The following is a 23546-nucleotide window of genomic DNA, read 5'->3' as shown; positions in this document are numbered from 1 at the left end:
GATCTGGATCGAGCGAAGGCTACAGGAGCTCGGGCTCGGGCTCGGGGCTCCGGTGGCCGGAGCGACCGGAGGAGGAGGAGATGGCCGGCGGGGCCGGCGGTGGCGCGGCGCCGGCGGGGAGGGCGAGCGGCGGCGGGCGGCGAGCCGCGGCCGAGCCGGCCGGCGGCGGGGCGGCGCAGCTCCGGCCGGAGGCGGCGGACGGCGGCGAACTCCGGCGACGCGCACGGAAGGCGAGGCGGCGGCGGGCACGCGCGGTGGCGGTGCGGGCCGGCGGGCCCGCGGCGAGCTCGCGGGCCGCGGCGGTGGAGGATCCGGCGGCGACACGTGGCGCGCTGCGATTCGTCCGCCGGCGCGGGCGAACGTGTCCGGCGCGGGCGGACGTTGTCCGGTGGCGCGAGGTGGAGGACGCTAGGGTTCGTCTGCGATTCCGTTTTTCGGGATGCACACATATAAATAGGTAGAGGGAGCTAGGAGGCTCCAAATGAGGTGCGGTTTTCGCCCACACGATCGTGATCGAACGACCTAGAGCATGGAAGAGAGTTTGGTGGGTTTTGGGCTGGTTTTAGATGGGTTTTTTGCTGGACACTCAAATGGACTTGCGGATGCCCGGTTAACCGTTGGAGTACCAAACGACCTCCGAATGGAACGAAACTTGACCGGTAGACTCCGGGTGGTATATTAAGGCCACTTGACAAGCCTCGGTCCATTCCGAGAAAGTTTGACACACGCACACGAAAGAAAACTAGAGGGGTGCACCGGAGGAGATAGGAGCGCCGGATTGGAAAACGGACAACGGGGAAAATGCTCGGATGCATGAGACGAACACGTATGCAAATGCAATGCGCATGATGACATGATATGAAAATGCATGACATGACAAAATACAAAACGAAAGACAAAACCCGACAACGGAGGGAAAAACATAACACATAGCCGGGAATGGCAAGAGTCGGAGTTACAAATATGGCAAGTTACATGCGGGGTGTTACAGGAGCCATGGTGGATGCCAAGGAAGTGGATTTGGTCGGAGAGGAATGGCGTGGCGGAGCGGCGGCGAAAGGAGCAGAGTTCTCTATTCTTGCACAAGGAAGATTCGAAGGAGGCGGGCGCTAGATTGAAGACGAAAGGGATAAATGAGCAGCGCCCCTTGCAGTTTCCTTTTTACGCAGAAGGCGCAGGGGCTGGGTCTTTAATGTCCTACGTGGCTACGCTTTTTAGGTGCACTACCCCTAGCGACCGTTCAATCCACCTCTCTCACATTTCGGATTTAATTGGCGTCATGGGGGCATTCTAAAAGAGAAGATTACAACAGTTATCCTCTGACATGCATGCCTATGCACTGTTTGGGCCTAGCCCAACGAAGCCTTGCATGCGCGCATTGCCCGGGGCCTCCTGTCGATGGACATGCAGTTATAGCCTTCCCGTTGGCCAGGCTTGCCAGAGGATTACTGCATACAAGGCTCAAGATTCAACGTACAAGACCGTGAAGAAGCCATCCCTGCAGGTCATCGAGTAGTACTTAGTTAGTACTAAAGATCAAGACTCCAGTTGCCGACAAGCCCCGTACCGGCAAGCCATGACCCGGCAAGATCCTTGCCGGGAAGTTCCCCCTTCGCTCTTTTCAACCGCTCCACCTCATCGACCGCCTAATGGCTTGTCAATATTAGGTGTCGAGCGGTCAAGCAACTTTGGGAGGATCATCAGGATGTGTGTCAACACGTCACATGCATGCCAACTTTATTGACACCCATCTAGTGGACGTGTCAAGAAGATAGACTCATCCACGTCGATGGCTGCTACTTGTGAGCTGCGTTGGGATTTCCTTGAGGAGGAGAGGATGATGCAGTACAATAGAGATAAGTATTTCCCTCAGTTAAGAACCAAGGTTATCAATCCAGTAGGAGAACCACGTGACACCACGTTAGCAGTACCTACACATAAGATAACAAATCCTGGCACCCAACGCAAACAAGGGGTTGTCAATCCTGCGGCGGTTACTTGCAAGATTAAATTGTATGGTGATAGATAGATAGATCAAACAAAAATACAAAATAAAATAAATAAAGAAAAATTGTAGAAAGGTATTTTTGGTTTCAATATACGATAAAAGTAGACCCGGGGGCCATACTTTTCAATAGAGGCTTCTCTCTTGAAAATAGCATACGGTGGGTAAACAAATTACCGTTGGGCAATTCATAGAAAAGCAAATAATTATGATGATATCGAACGGAAATGATCATGTATATAGGCATCACGTCCGAGACAAGTAGACCAAAACGATTCTGCATCTACTACTATTACTCCACACATCAACCGCTATCCAGCATGCATCTAGAGTATTAAGTTCATAAACAACAGAGTGACGCTTTAAGCAAGATGACATGATGTACACAAAGTAAACTCACGTATAAATAAACCCCATCTTTTTTATCCTTAATAGAAATGATATACATGTCATGTCCCTTTCTATCACTAGGATTGAGCACCGCAATGTCGAACCCATTACAAAGCACCTCTTCCATTGCAAGAAAAATCAATCTAGTTGGCCAAAACAAATCAATAGATCGGAGAGAAATACGAAGCTACAATAATTATGCATAAAAGAGTTCAGAGAAAACTCAAATAATATTCATGGATAGATCTCATCATAAACTCACAATTCATCGGATCCCAACCAACACACCGCAAAAAGCCATTACATCAAATAGATCTCCAAGAACATCAAGGAGAACATTGTACTGAAGATCAAAGAGAGACAAGAAGCCATCTAGCTACAAGCTATGGACCCTTAGGTCTATGGTATGCTACTCACGCATCATCGGAAGGGCAACAAGGTTGATGTAGAGCCCCTCCATGATCGACTCCCCCTCCGGCAAAGTACAAGAGAAGGCCTCCAGATGGGATCTCATGGGAACAGAAACTTGCAGCGGAAAAAGTATTTCGGATGGTTCTCTGATGTTAGGGGAATATTTGAGAATTTATAGAGGTGGAATTAGAGTAGGAGGTGCCATGTGGGGCCCACAAGCCTGGAGGGCGCCCCTCCTGGGGCGTGCCTCCTGAGCTTGCCGCTCCCTCGTGGCTCATCTGGCCTTCTCCTAAACCTTCTAGGGTCTCTTTTGGTCTAGAAAAAATTAATCCAGAGTTTTTCTCTATTTGGACTCTGTTTGATATTGGTTTCCTAAAAAGCCAGAAACAGGCAAAACAACAACTAGAACTAGGCACTACGTTAATAGGTTAGTCCAAAAAATGATATATAATTACATATAATGGCATATAAAACAGCCAAGATTGATAGTATAATAGCATGGAACAATAAAAAATTATAGATACGTTGGAGACGTATAAACGACACAGAAGGAGAGACGTCTTTTGCCAAAGGATGGCTATCATCTCACGGTGCATTAAATGCCCTTGTCCTAGTCCGGCAGGATTAGGTCGGATATCATCGAGACCACTATTCGCAAGATGTAATGACCATGTTGCCACTGTGGTGACCTATTTTTGTCTATAAAAAGAGGCCCATGGATACCTGGGCATGGGTCGACACTTTGCTCACGCTTACACAGTAGCCGCACCTTGCTCACATTTTTCTAGCAAGCCGCTCTTGTAACTTGAGCCCCAAGTCAATCCACCAAACAAACAAGAGTAGGGTTTTACGCCTCCACGCTCGTGTGTGAACTCTTGGATTTTCTCTCCGTGCTCGTCGATCTCCCAAGCCAAACTGCAAAGGGGCCAAGTTGGTCCCATAGATTGCCGTACCTCGAAATATGGCAACTACATTTTGGCAATTAAAGTCAATGGTCCATTGCAACTAGAATTATTTTCACATGGCGGCTACAATAACTTAAACATGGCAACTATAGTTAAGTACATATGGCAACTATGGGTGATCACACATGGCAACTGCAGTAAGTGCCAGATAGTTCTTTTCTGTGCACGACACATGGCAACTACAGTTACCACACGTGGGAGAAATGTATTATGTGATGGATGGCAAGCTACATAATTTATACATGGCAAACATACCACTCTGCACATGGCATGCTTTTTCCTACTTTACCCTTTTTTGACCCATACCGAGTGACATGTTTAGGTTCTTTTCCTCTTAACCAACTGACAATTATTTATGTTTTATAGCTTATGTATGTCGACAGTCTTGACATCTCCACCGTCGACCTCCTTCCATTAGGAGACCCCCCCCCCACATAAGTTTGTCGTCTCTGCTTGGAAATATGAAGTTGTCAAGGCTGTTCTCACTGCAGACAGGACCTCTGATACAAAGTATGGCAAACTACAGGTCAGCTTCTCTAATTCCTCATATGTATGATAGTTGCCATGTGCGATCATGGAATTTAGTTTCATCTTTGATAAGTTGCCATTATGTATTCTATGTAACACTCGCCCTCTCTCCGCCGTACGTTGTTGATGGCCAAGCACTCTATTGACTTCAGTTTTATCGGTGGCCCATACAACTTCAGCAGATGGTTGGATGTGCATTCAACACATTCTTGTTCCCTCGAGGTAATTCGAAATGCCCATTTTCCAAAGCATTTTTTTCCTGACCCATTTATACATACCATCAATTTTTCATATTCATTTGCTAATCCCATCCCCTCAATCGGGGTGACATGTTTTTTGCTTTATCTTCATAAACAAGGTGAGGGCTCCTGTTGAGCATCTAGTCAGCTAGTTTGCCTCCGGCATGAGCAATCTTCTTGGGAAGTTGGTTGAGGGCTAGACGATACTATCCGGTTCTGATGCTGATACAGTTGCCACGCAGTTTACCTTGTTAGTTGGAGAACGCACTCATCATCCAACTGGTTTCCGCGACCTCTAGGACTACAATAGCTCTCAGCAGATACCTGATACCCAAGGGGAGTTGTTTAGGTTTGGTCTTGGTGGCGATGGTGGTGGTCTTGATGAGGACGGCTGTCAGGACCCCGATTCCAAGTCACATCGATCTAGCCGGTAACACCTCATATCACTTTGCGGCCTCACGCACGGTATTCCCACGGTGTCGCCTTACCATGGCCCGGGACCGTTTGCGTCTTTTGGCTCACGTATATGATAGTGTCGCTAGCATCCATATGACAGAGAACCCGGGCCGACATGACTAGTCGTGAACCCAAAGTGGCGCTAACTTACGGGGACAGGCATACATGAATCAACATCGAGCATGTCGGTCAGCAGCGTGCGAATCCGGGCTGTAGCACTGGTCTAACAGGACTCTGGTGAACCGGGCTGTAGCAGGCTAGGTAGGACTCCGGATGTCACCGCGTGACATTTCCCCGAAGGGACAGACATAGGAACGAAGTGAATCACATGCCGGTTAGTCAAGTGTTCCGGAGCAGTAGTGCTGGGCTAGCAGGACTCCGGTAAACCGGGCTGTAGCGGACTACTATGGCTCATGGAAGCACAAGACTACATTTCCCCATAAGAGAGGCTACCAAGGATAAACAACTAGGTTGTCGGATCCCACACATACCAAGCATTTCAATCATACACACAATATGCTCGATATGTGCAAATACAACATGGCATCACAACAAGACTCTACGACCCGGAGTATTTATTCATTAGGCTCCGAAGAGCGAGATATTACAAACAAGGGTCTCATGACCCAACATTCAGAGCATACAAGTCAAAGCACATGCGGAAGCTTAACATGTCTGAGTACAGACATCTACAAAAGAAAAAGGCTGCGAAGCCTGACTATCTACAAGACCCTGCCGAGGGCACAAGATCGTAGCTGAGGTATCAAGCTAAACGTCGAAGTCCACACGGAACTACTAGCGAGACTGATGTCTCTCTGCAAAACATAAAATAAGCAAACATGAGTACAAATGTACCCAGCAAGACTTACATCAGAACTATCTACATATGCATCGGTATCAACAAAAGGGGTGGTGGAGTTTAACTGCAGCAAGCCAGCTTTGACTCAGTGGCTAACCTGAACTACGACTGCAAGCAACTCTTTTGAGGTGGCGCACACGAGTCCACATATTCACCATATCAATACACCACTATGGATCCGCTCCCGTCTCCCTACGAGAACGCCATCCATAGCACTCACGCTTATCTTGCGCATTTTAGAGTATCCACTTTCACTTTTCTATGAACTGTTTATAGGCAACCCAGAAGTCCTTTACCGCGGACACGGCTATTCTAATAGATCATATTAACCCTGCAGGGGTGTACTTCTTCACACACGCTCTCGCCACTTACCACCATGTACACGTCGTGTACCTCGGAACCTTCAAGCGGAAGCCTGGCGAGGGAGTCGGCCACGACCTGACTAACCACACAAGTCTCTCGTCCAGGTTTATCGCCTATTCGGGTTCCATCCGCAAGGAGATCCGGCCGGGGTGTCGCTCACGGCCCCAAACGATGTGTGCAGGGTTCCCAAGCCCACCTCGACGGATGGATCTACGCTTGGTACACCGTGCCACGGTGCCTAGTCTGTCCCAAGCACACCTGTACCAGGTGCCACTTGGTAGACTACTAACACTACCTACAAACACCAGAAACTAGTTGCAACTCCTGGACAGAGATCAGGTTGATTAATAAGTCGAGAGAGCTTGGAGCGCCCGAAGCCCAATGTGTGGTAGTAACTGTTCATGGATCACAAACACAGAACTCAGTTCCTGAGGACGGTTTCAATGAGACAACCCACCATGTACTCCTACATGGCCTCTCACCGCTACCTTTACCAAATCGTGTTCACACACTTAGCTCTCACACAGTAGGACATGTTCACAACTTTCCAATTCATTCCCGATGAATCAGACCTGACACAACTCTAAGCAATAGCAGGCATGACAACAAGCATGAATGAGTAGGCACATCAGGGCTCAAAAAACTCCTACTCATGCTAGTGGGTTTCATCTATTCACTACTAGGAAAAGGCCTACTAATGGCGCACCTAATTTGGCCATTAATGGCGCATTAGTGGTGCGCCATTAGTAAAATATACTAATTGTGCCACGCCATTAGTATATTTTACTAATGGCGCACCACTGGTGCGCCATTAGTATCTGGTATACTAATGGCGCACCCCAGATGCGCCATTAGTATATACAACAGTGCGCCATTAGTATGCCTCCCAGGGGGCCATCTATACCCAGGTGCTTTGGCATACTAATGGCGCACAACAACAGGATGCGCCATTAGTAACTTCGGCATACTAATGGCGCACTGTTTAGTGATGCGCCATTAGTATCCTTTGGCATACTAATGGCGCACTATGATGTGATGCGCCATTAGTATGAATATTAGGTTTTTTTATTTTTTTATTTTCTGTTTTTTGCACAGGTTACAAAATGTATAATTGGACAAAATATAGACAGCACACATCAACAACAGATTCATCGAATACAATAGAAGATTAGTCTCTGAATACAATTCATCATTTTAGTCTCCGAATACAATTCATCATATTAGTCTCCGAATTGAAAAGACCGAACAAAGATAGAACATTATATTACAAGTCTCGAGACCGCGAGTTTGTCTTCACATTACAAGTCGATATCGATCATCTAAACTACCATCACATAGAAGAGAGCTGCGGTCATCACGATGAGCATCATCACGATGAAACTCGTCTTCATCCGGTTCCTCCAACGCTCCCTCCCCTCTCCCACTAGATAGCGGGCGTATCTAGATTCGGCCTCGGCCCTAGTGGCGTACCCTTTGTAACTGTTACCGCTGAATCGGTGAACCTGTCTCCGACACTCCTCCCAGTCGTCGTAGACTCCGGGAACCTTACCCTTGTACACGACATACCACGGCATCGCTATGCAGTAGCCAAACGAAACGTTAGTACCAATTCACAGACAATACATAAGCAATATATAAGTATGCAACAGAACGATCGGAAGAGAAAAGCAAGACATTAATAGCATCGATTACATCTAAGTTGAAGGACTCTCAAAACCAAAGAGACATACTACAAGTTCATTAAAGTTTAATTACAACATGAGCCAATCGATGTTTCAGAACTAGACACAGCATCACTGCTTTCGACTCGACTCAAGGGACCGGAGCGTGGATGAAGCCGCCGTCTATCGTGGGAGTCATGAAACAACGGGCGTTGTCAGCCTGCATTTGTAGGATTGTGTCGATGTCACTGTTGGACGGTTGATTTCTGAGGTAGAACTGCCCCGAGGTACGAAGGACATCTTGATGGATGATTTCCGCAAACTCCGACTGGATGCGAAAGAATTCTTGTCTGATGTCCGCGTCCTGGATTGCCGACACGCTCGCGGCCCAATCTTTGAGTCTACTCGGTAGCAGAAGTTGATGATGGTCCCGTACGATCGCCCGCATGTGATGGATGGCGTAGTAGGCACCCTTCTGACCGCCAGGCGGCTGCTTGACGTAGCAGAACATCGTATTGTGGGAGAACACGTGCTTGCCGTACTTACGAATAGGCCTGGTGAAGGTGCCTCCAGATTTGACGTAGCCGGGGAGAACATCATCAAGAACCTTCTTGACATTTGTGTAGTCTACGTTCGACTGACGGTCCGGGTCGAAATACGTGGCCATGGAATATTTGGGGCTTAAGAGGATGAGCGTGCAATGTGTGTCACTGCAGAAAACACGGAATGTTAAAAGAAAAACGATCGAAATCTAAGAATTCATATGTTACGGGGCGGTTGAAGGGAGGACTTACTCGGGAAAGTAAGGCACGAGGAAGTTATCCTTATCTTGGTTTGCCAGAATGACGCCTTCGAGGTAAGAACTCGCGACTTGCCGGTCCCCCAGCGCTGCCCAAGATCTTGGCACGCATGTAGAAGGGGTCGACTATCACGATGTCCGGGGTCTTGTCGCGAATGATCCGCATCTCCATACTCAGCGAAAATAGCCGAACGAAGGTGTAGTGCAGCGGATGAAGGTTCAACATAGCGTGGATGTCATCAAACCGCAGGACGATCGTACCCCCGATGGAGTTATCCACAAAGCCCTTGCCCTCTGGCACCTTGGCCGCGAAAAACCGGGTATGCCACATCCTTCTCTCCGAGACGCCGCTTCTCCAAAGAAAGAACACTGTCATGCAGACTCCGCATAGCACCGGTTGCAGCATCGAGCATATTTCTCGGTAGCATTGGCCTACCCGCCACATGCACCCTCCTCGAGATATCCTCAGTTGAAGGTGGCCCGTCCTGAGCACGGATCGTACTCGGTGCCGGCTGGCCCGCACCCTTGTTAGTCTTTCTTTTGCATGCCTTCTTCTTCTCCTGTAATGGGACCGAGTTCTGCTCACAGACCGCCTTCTTGAGTGTGTTGGGGCTGATCATATTTCGCACCTCGCCTATCTGAGGCTCGGTGAAGTCGGCAGCTGGAGGCGTCTCCTGGGAGCTGAACTGCAGACGACGCCTGTTGCAACTTGGCTTCTCCGCGGTACCAGCTAGATCGCGCACATCTTTTGTTGGGTTGGGTTCTTGAGAAGGAGGCCCCATGAAGTCGCCACCGTACCCATGATCGGCAAAGTACTGATCGACGTTGGCTAATGTATCGTCGTCGTCGTCGTTCTGATCCTGTGCCATATGCATGTTTGGATCCAGTGGCATAGGGATGTCCGGCACCGTTGCGGCGGTCTTGCCATGGGGCCGACTTGGCGCCGGCACGACTGGCGGTGTTGTCTTTGGGGTGGTGTCCCCCGCCCCCAAACGAATCTAGCTCTTCGGCCAAAGCAGGGGCCAGCTCAGGCACGCGCTGAGGGTCATCACGTCATCATCGTCGGCCTCGATGGGTCGAATCGGAGGTAACAACTCGTCGCAGCCTGGCAGCACCCGAACTAGTTGAACCCTAAACAAGTTGGATGGCATCTGGGTACCGTGGAACAAGGGGTTGCCCGGTTGAACGATTTTGCCCTTGGCGACATCGACCAACTCGTTGTTCACGAAGTGCAGGAGAGTGCATGGAACGTCGGCGGCGCCCTGCGAAAACATGTAGGGCGTTAGGGATGCCCAGTCAAAGGCAAGGAGATGAAGTCCTCGGCCGAGAGAGGCTTAATTAGTTGCCGTGATGATGGCGTCGAGCTCGGCTAATGTCGAGGCACCGCCAACGGCGGGCGTGCAGTTGACGGAGGGGCCGCTTGCTGCAGAGGTGCCGGCCGGCGTACACCCGGGTGCATTAAGCTCCCGTGCCGGCGTCGGAGACACCAATGCCGCCTCCGCCGGAGACACCAATGGCCCCGCAATCGCGTTCTGCGAGTTGCTGGCCGTGAAGCTAGGAATCGGGGGCGGCCCCTATTGGCCGCCCGCAATCCACGCACTAATCCCCTGGATCAAGGTAGGCACAATGGCGGTGATCGTCACTCCGAGTTGTTGTTGCACTTGCTCTTGGACAATCTCCGGAATCCGCGCCACCTGTGCCCTGAGTTCTTGAACCTCGCGCGCCTGGCTTTCCGAGCTGGTCTTTTTCTCCTTTCGCCCACCAGTGTTATAGTATGACGACCATTTTGTCGACAAGCCTTTGCCGGCCACACGACCAGCTGACGTCGGCTTACTGAGCTTATCCTTGTTCTTCATTACATTCAACGCCCTATTTAGAGTGGTGTCCCAAGGGTTGCTCTTAGTCGACCCCGCGCTACTGCTTTCAGTCGCCTGCGGAAGGAATGTGAACCATTTAGAAATTTGGCTTCATTAATTAGAATGCAACCATATGGAGCTAATTACGAGGGGGTGTATTCCTTACCAGAACAAGCTCAAGCGCCCTGGTCTTCGGATCCGTGGTAAGCTCCTTTGTTTTCGGGTCCTTCTTGTACCGGGCCCTGACAAAGTTCCTGGTCTGCTTGTCACCGTATTTATCGAAGAGGGGCGGTAGGCCTTGCTCGGCACGGTCCGCCTCCTCCTTGTCCCATATAGGCTCCGCCACTCTGTAACCGCCGGGACCGAGTGTGTGTTCCCCTAAGTTCAGCTCCCACATTTCTTTCCCCCACTTACTTGATTCGGAGTTTGCGGTGCTCGAGTAATTGATCTTGAAGTCATTGTAGTCATCTTCGGTGATCGAAGGATTTTTCTCCTTGATCTTCTCATAACTCTCACCTTTCTCGACCATTCTCTTCACATTGCTTTTCCAAGTAGACAGGGCCTTGCTCATCTTCGTGAGGGCAGCATTGTTCACTTTATTCCCTTTGAGGCTTGTGTTTTCAAATTCAGCGGGGAACTTGTATCGTTCGTGCAGCTTCGTGAAGAGGAGGTTGCGCAAATTCCCTCGGTCAGGATGCCTCAGGTTCTCGGTGTTGATCGAGACGGTGCTCCGGAGAATGCACCCGAGCTGAAGCGAGTACCCCTTGACTATTCGTTCGGGCGCCGTTGGATTCCCGTCGGAGTCCACTTCAGTAACTTCCTCCTTGAGGGTGCGGAGCACGGTCGGGCGCCGGTCCTTCCGTTGCCTCTTCGGTTGGCTGCCATCTGTGCGTGCGCTGCCATCATCAGTGGTGGCATCCTCGGCGGCACCATCAGTGGTGGCATCAGTGGGGTCATCCTCGGCGGTACCATCAGTGGTCTCAGGATCGGTGGGGAAGGCGGCGTCATCATACAAGTGAGGTTGTTCCTCCATCTCCTGGGACAGCTTCCAGAATGCCTTGACGCCCGAACCCCCGGCCTCATCGTTGTTGGCCATGTTTCTCTCTAAATAGGAACAAAGTTTGGTCAAAAAGTTGGTTATTGTCAAGGAACAAGATCATGGTCTCATCATTTAGGGTTTGTCGACACCGAGGCATCCTAAAATCTAAGCTTTTATCATTGAGGGTTTTTCGACGCCGAGGCACCCTAAAAGCCTAAGCTTTCATCATTTCGGTTTTTATCGACACCGAGGCACCCTAAAAGCCATGCATTAGTCACAAGTACGCCGGGGCACTTGATCCTACTTAATTAACTACTAAGATACCCCGGCCCATGCATTAGTCACAAGTACCCCATATGTCCTATTTTTAGCAAAGTCATGCTAAAATTCACGGAAAATTTCAGGATGACCTTTGCTGAAAATAGGACATATGGAGTACCCGAATTTGCCGAAACGGAAGTTAATCGACATTCCGGCAAACTCAAGGGCCTCTCGGGTGGACAAGGCAAAAAAGGCCTCCATCACAACATGGAAAATACATTGGCATGTGAAGAGGTGAAACAATATATGCATCTCCAAGCAGTATCATTCAACATTTTGGACAAAACACTACAAGCAACATGAGACACTGAAAACAATTGCTACCAATGAATCTACACTTCTATAACAAAATAAATCAGAAACTTAGTCTGTCATCATTAGGCAGCCACCATTAGTTATTCCGTTATGTTAAAGCAGAAATAGAAAAATAGACTGAAAACACTAAAATCAGAAACAAATCCAACTGTACAGGCCAATGCATATAGGAAAAGTGAGGGGTTGAACTTCATTTTTTTTCAGGTTTTCTTGGGTGTATGAGGTCTGCAGATCATATGATCCATTTGACTTATTATACTAACACTAGCATTTGACATATCTAATCCCGACTAACTGAGCTATGATTCACTTTTGTTATTGTGTTGTTCATGCAAAGACAGGCTGGGTGCGGCATTGTCGTGATTTGGTTTATGCCTCAATCAAACAATCAAGAGCAAAAGTTTACCTAAATACTAAACCGAAGACTCAAAAACATGGTGCCATGGTCGATGCGGTTTATGCAATGCCCAATCAAATAATCAAGAGCAAATGTGGCCACAGCCACTGGACACGCAAAATAAACAACAAGAGTGGCGCGCTTGAGTTGGGATCGAAGGAATAGCATACGAAAAGGATCTGCACTGAAATGAGAACAAGAGTGGCGCACTTGACTGAAGAGAAACCCAACAATGTTTAGCTTTTGCACAGTTGAATGAATTGGATCACCCGCCACATGCAGATCAATACAAATTCAGAACAGGGCAAAGCGGAAAGACAGGCTGTGTGCGGAGACTATCTATTTAGTCGCAATTCAGGAAGGACTAAACTGAAGATTCCAAAAAAACATGGTACCATGATCGATACAATAGATGCATTGCCTGATCAAAACAACCAAGAACAAATGCGGCGCGCTTGTAAGGGGATCACAGCAATAGCATCCGAAACAGCTCACCCGCTAAACCGAGAACTGGGCGCACTGCCGTCGGTTCAGCAAGAGGGAAATGATTTGACCTGAAACACGGGCATAAACTGGACTGGTGATTAACAAATCCCCTTCCCGTGGACACAGCTGAACAGCTACTGGACATGCAAAATCAAGAAGAAATGTGGCGTGTTCGAGTGGGGATCACAGCAGTAGTACACGACACGGGTTTCCACTGAACTGATAATAGGGCGCGCTGGCAATTTTGGCGAGGTGGGGAACAGCTTAACCTAAATTGCATGTGTATGGACGGAGTGGGTTAACGTTAAACGTATGCCGCGGGCACGAGCGCCGGGGCGGGTGGCGGGGTACCTGGAGGAAGGCGGGGAGGAGCGCGAACTTGTCGACGGGGCTGGCCACGGGCGCGGCCAGCGGCCAGCGGGGAGGAGACGAGGAGAGCGGCGCCGAGGAGACGAGGACGACGGGGCGTCAGGGCGGCGGCGTCGGGAGAGGAGAGGGCGGCGTCGGGGCGTCGGGGCGGAGACGAGGACGACGGGGCGGCGTCGAGGCGGCGGGGCAGCGGCGTCGGGAGAGGAGAGGGGAAGGGGATCGAGGGCGAGGGCGAGGGAGAGAGAGGGGATAGGTTTGGGCCGGGGATAGGAGAGGGGAAGGGGATCGAGGGCGAGGGCACAATACTAATGGCGCACCACCCCTCGGTGCGCCATAAGTACATCCATACTAATGGCGCACCTCACCCTGGTGCGCCATTAGTATATTTTTTTTTCTGCTCGAGCCAACAGGTTATCTTCCACCTGACCTGATCCACACCAAGTTCCCTCTACTAGCTCGACTGGCCAGCAGCCAGTTCTCACACCAAGAGGTCCTGGGTTCGATTCCCAGGCTCCACAATTTTTTTTATGCATTTAAAATGCTGTTTGATATTTATTTGTGTTTAAATATGTTCAAACTTGTTTAAATCATAACAGTAATATTTTTTTATAAGACAGTAATAATTTTTTTAAAAATATCATCAAACAGTAATGTCGGTGGAGCGGGGGAGGGTGCGCGGGGTGCGGGGGGCCGGTGGACCGGGGGGTGCTCGGCGGCGAGGGGGACCGGATCTGGCGAGGTGGGATAGCGATCGAGATGGAGGGGGATCGAGATCGAGTGTCCATGAAATTTAAAAATATTCATGATAGTTCAAAAAGTGCCCATGAAATACAATCGAGAAATGAAGGCTACGATTTAAATACAATCGATCTTAGCTAGCTATCTGTTCACAATCTTCTTGCCCTTCTTTTTCGCAAATGGAGTTCTTCTGTGGAACAGACGTCCTTTAGGTAGGGTGGTCCTGCTTCTTCTTGTGGTGTATGCTGCTACTTCATCATCGTCGTCATGTTCGATTCTCGGGTCGCCGTACTTGTTGAAGTCTTGCTCATTGGCTACTCCATCCATTCCGATGATCTTCCTTTTGCCTCTCCTCACGACAACACGACTGGGCTTTGATGGGTCGGTAATGAAGAAGCATTGGTGCACTTGGGAAGCCAATACCCATGGCTCATTTTTTGCGGTGACGTTTGCGCCTGCGGTCTTGGATTTGGCTTCGGGTATAACCATGGTGGTGAAATACCGGTCTTCTTTTAGGACGCTCTTGGCCCATCTGACACGGAACATCGGGACCTTCTCTCCAGCGTAGCTCAGCTCCCAGATCTCCTCGATCCTTCCGTAGTATCTGTCCTTGTCGTTACCGGTGTAGGATTCCATCGTTACCCCGGAGTTCTGATAACCATCGCTCTTCATGTCCTTGGCCTCGGTGTAGAATGTGTAGCCGTTGATATCGTACGCCTCATAGGTCATCAGGCTGTGCTCGGCGCCCTGTGACAAGGCGAATATGAGTTGTTCTTCCGCGGAAGAATCCTCATGTAAAGGGTACGACAGAAGCTTCTGCTTGAACCAACGCATGAAACATGAGTTGTGCTCTTTGAGTATATCTCCGCCCGTCCTCTGTTGGCCTCGGTCATTGTACGTCTTCTTAATAAAGGTTTTGTGCTCTACCACCCAACGATCGACCACGTCTATGTGTTGTAGCGCGACTAGGTTTGCTATTTCAAAGTCGGCGAGTCGACCCTCGAAGTCGACATGCATTTCGCGGCGACCCTCACGGTGACCCCATCCAGCGAGCCTGCCGAGGTGCCTGTTGGCGGGCAGACCAACGGGGTTCTCGATGCCTAGATAATTCGTGCAGTAGGAGATGCACTCTTCGGTCAGAAAGCCCCTGGCTATGCTTCCCTCTGGACGTGACATGTTGCGAACGTATCCTTTGATGACACCATTCATCCTTTCGAACGGCATCATGCTGTGCAGGAACGTCGGCCCGAGTTGGATGATATCGTCCACGATATGGACCAGCAGATGCACCATAACGTCGAAGAATGCGGGCGGGAAGTACATCTCAAGCTCGCATAGTATCACCACGATCTCTTCCTGTAGCCTTATGAGTTGCCTCACGCCAACAGACTTCCGAGAGATGACGTCGAAAAAGTTGCATAGGCCAAATAGCGTTTCACGGACGTGCGCGTCCATGATCCCACGGATTGCAACTAGAAGTATCTGCGTCATCAGCACGTGACAGTCGTGAGACTTCATCCCGCTGAACTTCAGCTTCGCTAGGTCTAGGTATCTGCTTATCTTCCCCGCGTAACCGTAAGGAAGTTTTACTCCTACGAGACAGGTGAAAAACTGCTCGATCTCCTCCTGACTTAGAGTGAAGCACGCGGGAGGGTAGTCATTTCCAGTCTTGTTGGCCTTTTTGCCTTTGCACGACTTTCCGTGTCCTGCTTCGCCTCATCATCATCATCATCATATATAGCGTGAAGCTCCTGCCTGATGCCCATTGATTTCAAGTCTGCCCTTGCTTTCGGCCCATCTTTGGTCCTCTCTGGCATGTTGAGCAGGGTACCAAGCAGACTCTCGCACACGTTCTTCGTGATATGCATGACATCAAGGCTGTGAGGCACACGGTGGATCTTCCAGTACGGCAAGTCCCAGAAAACAGACCTCATTTTCCATACCTTCAACAGCGGCTCTGGCGCCTTTCGCTTCTTTCCCGGCTCTGGCGCCTTTTGCTTCTTTCCCGGCAGTGGGCAGTCTTTCCAATTTTTCAACAGCTCGTCTATTTCCTCGCCGCTCCTCGTACGCGGGCGTCCTGGGGGTCGGTTTCACCATCGAATAGATCCTTGCGTTTTCTTCACGGGTCATCGTCGCGAAGCCACCTTCGATGTCCCATGAACACGGTTTTCGAAGACCCGGGATCTCTATCTAGCTGGCGATACGTTGTGTCATCCATGCGCCTGACGCATCCAGAAAATCCGTGGACCACCTGCCCCGCGACATATCCGTAACCGAGATAGTCGTGCACCGTCGTGAGCAGCGCGGCTCTCATAGGGAAATATTCTTTCTCTGCGGCGTCCCACGTATTGGCTGGCGTTTTCCACAGCGTGTCAAGCTCCTCTTTCAGCAGCCCCAGATACAGATTGATGTCGTTCCCTGGTTGTTTCGGTCCTTCAATTAGCATACTCATGTGAATGTACTTCCTCTTCATGCACAACCAGGGGGGAAGGTTGTACATCCACACAAACACAGGCCAGGTGCTATGTGTGCTTCTCTGGCTGCCAAACGGATTGACTCCATCGGTGCTCGCGCCCAGCACGATGTTCCTTGGATCGTTCCCAAATTCTAGGTCTTCAAAGTTCAACGCTTGCCACTGGCTCGCATCCTTAGGGTGACTCAGCATCTTGTCTTTTTTATCTATCTCCGGATCATTTGCGTCATCTTCTCGCTTCTTCTCCTCCCTATCCGCGTGCCAACGCAGGAGCTTTGCTACCTTAGGGTCCGCGAAATACCGCTGCAGACGAGGAGTGGGAAAGTACCACACCACTTTTCGAGGAGCTTTCTTCCTCTTCTTGTATCGAGTGACGCCGCAGACCGGACATATGGTAGACTCCGCGTGCTCGTCCCGATAAATGATGCAATTGTTCATGCACACATGGTATTTCACGTGCGGTAAATCCAGAGGACACACGATTTTCTTCGCCTCCTCCAAACTGGTCGGGCACTTGTTCCCCTTGGGAAGACGTTCGTGCCAGAATGACATGTTCTCGTCGAAGCATGCGTCGGTCATTTTGTGTTTTACCTTCATCTCCAGAGCCATGAGCGTTACTTTCAGGCGGGTATCCTCGGGCCTGCATCCTTCATACAATGGAGTAACCGCGTCTAACTCAAGTTGATCCATCTTGGCTTTCTCTCGGGCGGCAGCTCTTGCGTTATCCGTCTGCTTGAGAAGAAGCTCTTGAATATGAGGGTCCTGCACCCAGCCCATCGATGGTCCAGCGTCGTCTGCTCCGCCGGCATCATCATCTTCATGATCATGCCCGTCGTCTGCTCCGGCATCTTCCTCATCATCATGTCCTGCATCTTCTACATGATGACTGTGTACAACATCACCGTCGTGATCATCTCCTGGGGATTCTTCGTCTTCTCGCCCGCCCGAGCCGCGGTGGTTGTCTTGCTGCCCTTCCTCATTTCTTGCCCGGCCCCCATGGATGACTTCGTAGTCATCTTCATCACCTTGCCACCGATAGCCATCCATGAAACCACGCAAGAGCAGGTGGTCCCGCACCTGCCCGGATTCCGGGTCCGCAATAAGGCTCTTCAGCTTGCATCTTCGACACGGACATCTTATCTCCGTCTCGTTCTTTTGAAGCATCTCGGCCTTCGCGGACCTCAAAAACCTATTCACAATGCCTTCGGTCATCATGCGGACCATGGTCGCCTACGGGGTAGAGCAAAACGATATTTTAGAACCAAGAAAAAATTTGGCATGACTTTCCCTAAAAATAGGACCAAAAAGAATGCTTAATGCCAAAATTCTCGCCGAAACGGAAATGAATCAAAATTCCGGCAAAATATTGGCAACTATCGCATTTCAAATACCGGTACACCTCCAAACACAAACACATATGCAACACCACAAACATATGCAACACCACGAACATACATAGATCTAGCTAGGCCATAAAAAGTGCATGTGCACATTGTTGTAGGGAGAACAACATAAATATAGCTTCCCCCCTTACTTACCTATCAAAACAAGGTAATTTAACCACTTAAATTGAATGAATCTATGGTGGAAATGAGGTGAAAAAGAGGAGGCACCCGAGACAAGGAGGAGGTGGAGAGAATGAAGTGGGGAGAAAGTGAGTGTGGGTAGGAGAGGCTGTCCAAAATATCTTGTTGCTGCCCACTTACTAATGGCGCACCAACTCTAAATGCGCCATTAGTAATCCAGGTTACTAATGGCGCACCTTCTGGTGGTGTGCCATTAGTAGTTTTGCAAAAAAAAAACATACTAATGGCGCACTGTTTCACAGTGCGCCATTACTAGTTTAAACTAGTAATGGCGCACGGTGGAAAAGTGCGCCATTAGTAGTTTTGCAAAAAAGGGAATAAAAAATATAATAGAAAAAACAACATTAGTGGCGCACTTTCCGGCAGGTGCGCCATTACTAGTTACAACTAGTAATGGCGCACTGTGTCTGGATGCGCCATTAGTATGTTTGGACAGGCGCACTAGTTAAAAAAAATTTGATACTAATGGCGCACCCTGGGCCAGGTGCGCCATTAGTAGTTTCAACTCTAATGGCGTATCAGAAGGTGGTGCGCCATTAGTATATACTAATGGCGCACCGCTTGTCTGGTGCGCCATTAGTGTCAATCCCATCTATAGCCCTTTTTCTAGTAGTGATTTACTGTGGCAATGACAGGTCATGCAGAGGATAAAGGGGTTCAGCTACCGCAGCAAGTAACAGAGGAATCGTTGTTGTCCTAATGCAGTAAAAGAGAGCAGGAGCGAGAGAGTGGGATTGTATCGGAATGAGCAAGGGGGTTTTGCTTGCCTGGCACTTCTGAAGATAGTATAGCTCTTCATCGGTGTCATCGATCACGTCGTCGGAAACATCGTCTACTAAGAGGGAACAACCACCGGCAAACACAAAAGGAACCACAATCAATGCAATGCACATTCATATGAATGATATGTCATATTAAAGTACTTAATTGACCTAGTGCAACAGTTAGTCATATTCATTGAAGTGGAAATCAAACCTATAGCAAATTCCAACTCCAAAACTATTACCATTTATTCCATAATCATGAATTGTCCTATTCAGTGAGGTTAACTTGTTCAAACATGCATGAAATGCCATATTCAGATTCTTTGGATTTTTCTGATCATTTTTCATATATAAATCTTTTCATTTAGAGCTACGGTTGAATTTCTATGGATTTTAGAAGTTTAGGGCATTTTCTGGAATTTCTGAATTGTTTTTAATCCAGAAAATGATTTTCTGCATCAGCCTGACGTCAGTGTGACGTCAGCAGGTCAACTGACCCTGTCTAGGTCAAACCTGACGTGGGGGTCCTACCTGTCATTGACACGGTGGCTAAACAGTGATTAATTAAACCTAACAAAACTAATTAGCAGGCACTAGGGCCCACTGTCAGTGACTCTAGGTGATTAATTAGGCGCTAATGACGGTGGCACATCATCATCGCCGGACTCTGGCCGGCGGCGACCATTCCGCACGGTGGAGCTGCGGCTAGGCGGCGCTAGGGGCCGCGGTTAGGTGCGGTGCGACCACCAGGAGGGAGCCCATGCTCCTCCGCATACAACGGAGTAGGCAGCAGCGGCTGGGGTGCACTATACTCGCCGGAGACGAGCTCGCGGCGGCGGCCGAAGCTCGGGTGAGCTCGGGCGGTGGCTGTAGGGCACATGGGAAGGATCTGGTGGTGGCTACGGCTCCTGGAGAGGTGAGGAGGATGACGACGCGTGCGGGAGCGGCTGGTTCGGGTCCTGGCCACGGCGGCGCCATGGCCGGCGACACGGAGCTCTCGGCTCGGGTGGCTAGGCTGGCTAGAGGAGGGGATTGACTGCGGGGAGAGGGGGGAAACGCTCGGGGGCTCACAGCGGTGCCGTAGGGATGTCCAGCGTGCTCGGGGAAGCCCTGTGGACGACGAATCGGCGACGACGATCTTCGGTGCCCGACGGTGAACACAACGATGCCGACGACGTTTTCGGGGCTTCTGGCGTTGGGAGGCTCGGTGAGGAGGAAGTGAGGAATGAGGCGGAGCTCGTGGGCAGCTCCAGGGGGTGTGGGAGAGGTGGTGGCCATGGCTACGGCGAGCGGCGGCGGCGAACGCGCTCGGTGGTGCTGCGGGAGAGAGCAGAGGAGGGGGAGGGGGTCCAGGGAGAGAGCGAGGGTGTCGAGAGGGAGTGCGTGGCACTCGGGGCTGGCTCCAGAAGCGGCGGAAGCAGGAGGTGGCTCGGGCGCGTGCCCGCGTGCGGTGGTCACACGCCTCACGTCCTTCTGGCGCGAGGTGGGAGACGGTGGCAGCTCTGGTGGGCTGGGCCAGGTAAGTGGGCCGCCAGGTAGGTTTGGGGCCAGGTGAGTTCTTTCTGTTCTGTTCTGTTTGTTTTCCTTTTTATTTATTTGGCCACTGTTTTAAATTCAAACAAGATTCAAAACGAGTGCCAACTTCTCTGAAATATGTTTATGTTGCTAGATGGACTTTTCCAAAGCACATAAAACATTTCAGTGGCATTTGAAGTTATATTCTAATTATATGAATATAAATTCAAATTCAAATAGGATAACGATTTAAATTCAAAGTCCCAAAATATTCCTGAAAAATGTTCATCATTTTTGGTTGGGCTCAAAACCTTTTCCAAAATATAACCAACATTATTTAAGGCTATTTTGGAAGCATTGAATGCATTTTTAGGGTTTTCCCCCTTAATTGATTTTGAGGCTTTGAAATTCCCTCAATTCCAATTTCTTGAATTTATCAAGGTGCATGATGCTGATGCAACTAGTTACACACGAATTCTAGGGCTGTGACAACGGCGACAATGATATGGAGAATGTGCACCAGGACAGTGACCATGATCAAGATCGGGAAGTTCGACATGGAGCTGGCACTAAACAGGCTTCACCGGTTGCTGGAGCTTCTGATGCGGAGCATCCTACTGACATCACCATGTCAAGAGTCCGTTTGGCAAGTGACACGTGCGTCATCTGTTGGGGAACGTAGTAATTTCAAAAAAATTCCTACACACACGCAAGATCATGGTGATGCATAGCAACGAGAGGGGAGAGTGTTGTCGACGTACCCTCGTAGACCGACAGCAGAAGCGTTATCACAACGCGGTTGATGTAGTCGTACGTCTTCATGATCCAACCGATCAAGTACCGAACGCACGGCACCTCCGAGTTCTACACACGTTCAGCTCGATTACGTCCCTCGAACTCCGATCCAGCCGAGTGTTGCGGGAGAGTTTCGTCAGCACGACGACGTGGTGACGATGATGTTCTACCGATGCAGGGCTTCGCCTAAGCTCCGCAATGATATTATCGAGGTGTAATTTGGTGGAGGGGGGCACCGCACACGGCTAAAAGATCTCAAGGATCAATTGTTGTGTCTCTGGGGTGCCCCCCTGCCCCCGTATATAAAGGAGCAAGGGAGGAGGAGGCCGGCCCTAGGAGGGGGCGCACCAAGTGTGGAGTCCTACTAGGACTCCCTAGTCCTAGTAGGATTCCACCTCCCATATGGAATAGGAAAAGAGGAAGGGAAAAAGAGAAGGAAGGAAGGGGGCGCCCCCCTTCCCTGGTCCAATTCGGACCAGACCAAGGGGAGGGGTGCGGCCACCCTTGAGGCCCTTTTTCTTCTTTCCCGTATGGCCCAATAAGGCCCAATACGTATTCCCGTAACTCTCCGGTACTCTGAAAAATACCCGAATCACTCGGAACCTTTCCGAAGTCCGAATATAGTCGTCCAATATATCGATCTTTACGTCTCGACCATTTCGAGACTCCTCGTCATGTCCCCGATCTCATCCGGGACTCCGAACTCCTTTGGTATATCAACATACATAAACTCATAATAAAACTGTCATCGTAACTTTAAGCGTGCGGACCCTACGGGTTCGAGAACTATGTAGACATGACCGAGACATGTCTCCGGTCAATAACCAATAGCGGGACCTGGATGCCCATATTGGCTCCCACATATTCTACGAAGATTTTTATCGGTCAGACCGCATAACAACATACGTTGTTCCCTTTGTCATCACTATGTTACTTGCCCAAGATTCGATCGTCGGTATCTCGATACCTAGTTCAATCTCGTTACCGGCAAGTCTCTTTACTCGTTCCATAACACATCATCCCGCAACTAACTTATTAGTCACAATGCTTGCAAGGCTTATAGTGATGTGCATTACCGAGTGGGCCCAGAGATACCTCTCCGACAATCGGAGTGACAAATCATAATCTCGAAATACGCCAACCCAACAAGTACCTTTGGAGACACCTGTAGAGCACCTTTATAATCACCCATTTACGTTGTGACGTTTGGTAGCACACAAAATGTTCCTCCGGTAAACGGGAGTTGCATAATCTCATAGTCAGAGGAACATGTATAAGTCATGAAGAAAGCAATAGCAACATACTAAACGATCGGGTGCTAAGCTAACGGAATGGGTCAAGTCAATCACGTCATTCTCCTAATGAGGTGATCTCGTTAATCAAATGATAACTTATGTCTATGGCTAGGAAACATAACCATCTTTGATTAACGAGCTAGTCAAGTAGAGGCATACTAGTGACACTCTGTTTGTCTATGTATTCACACATGTATTATGTTTCCGGTTAATACAATTATAGCATGAATAATAAACATTTATCATGATATAAGGAAATAAATAATAACTTTATTATTGCCTTTAGGGCATATTTCCTTCAGTCTCCCACTTGCACTAGAGTCAATAATCTAGTTCACATCGCCATGTGATTTAACATGAATAGTTCACATCACCATGTGATTAACACCCATGGTTCACATCGTCATGTGACCATCACCCAAAGGGTTTACTAGAGTCATTAATCTAGTTCACATCGTTATGTGATTAAAACCCAAAGAGTACTAAGGTGTGATCATGTTTTGCTTGTGAGATAATTTTAGTCAACGGGTCTGTCACATTCAGATCCGTAAGTATTTTGCAAATTTCTATGTCTACAATGCTCTGCATGGAGCTACTCTAGATAATTGCTCCCACTTTCAATATGTATCTAGACCGAGACTTAGAGTCATCTAGATTAGTGTCAAAACTTGCATCGACGTAACCTTTTACGACGAGCCTTTTGTCACTTCCATAATCGAGAAACATATCCTTATTCCAGTAAGGATAATTTTGACCGCTGTCCAGTGATCTACTCCTAGATCACTATTGTACTCCCTTGCCAAAATCAGTGTAGGGTATACAATAGATCTGGTACACAGCATGGCATACTTTATAGAACCTATGGCCAAGGCATAGGGAATGACTTTCATTCTCTTTCTATCTTTTGCCGTGGTCGGGCTT

Source organism: Triticum aestivum, chromosome 2D, assembly GCF_018294505.1.
Source record: "Triticum aestivum cultivar Chinese Spring chromosome 2D, IWGSC CS RefSeq v2.1, whole genome shotgun sequence".
NCBI lineage: Eukaryota > Viridiplantae > Streptophyta > Magnoliopsida > Poales > Poaceae > Triticum > Triticum aestivum.
The sequence above is the reverse complement of the archived record's forward strand: the minus strand, read 5'-3'. Positions refer to the sequence as shown.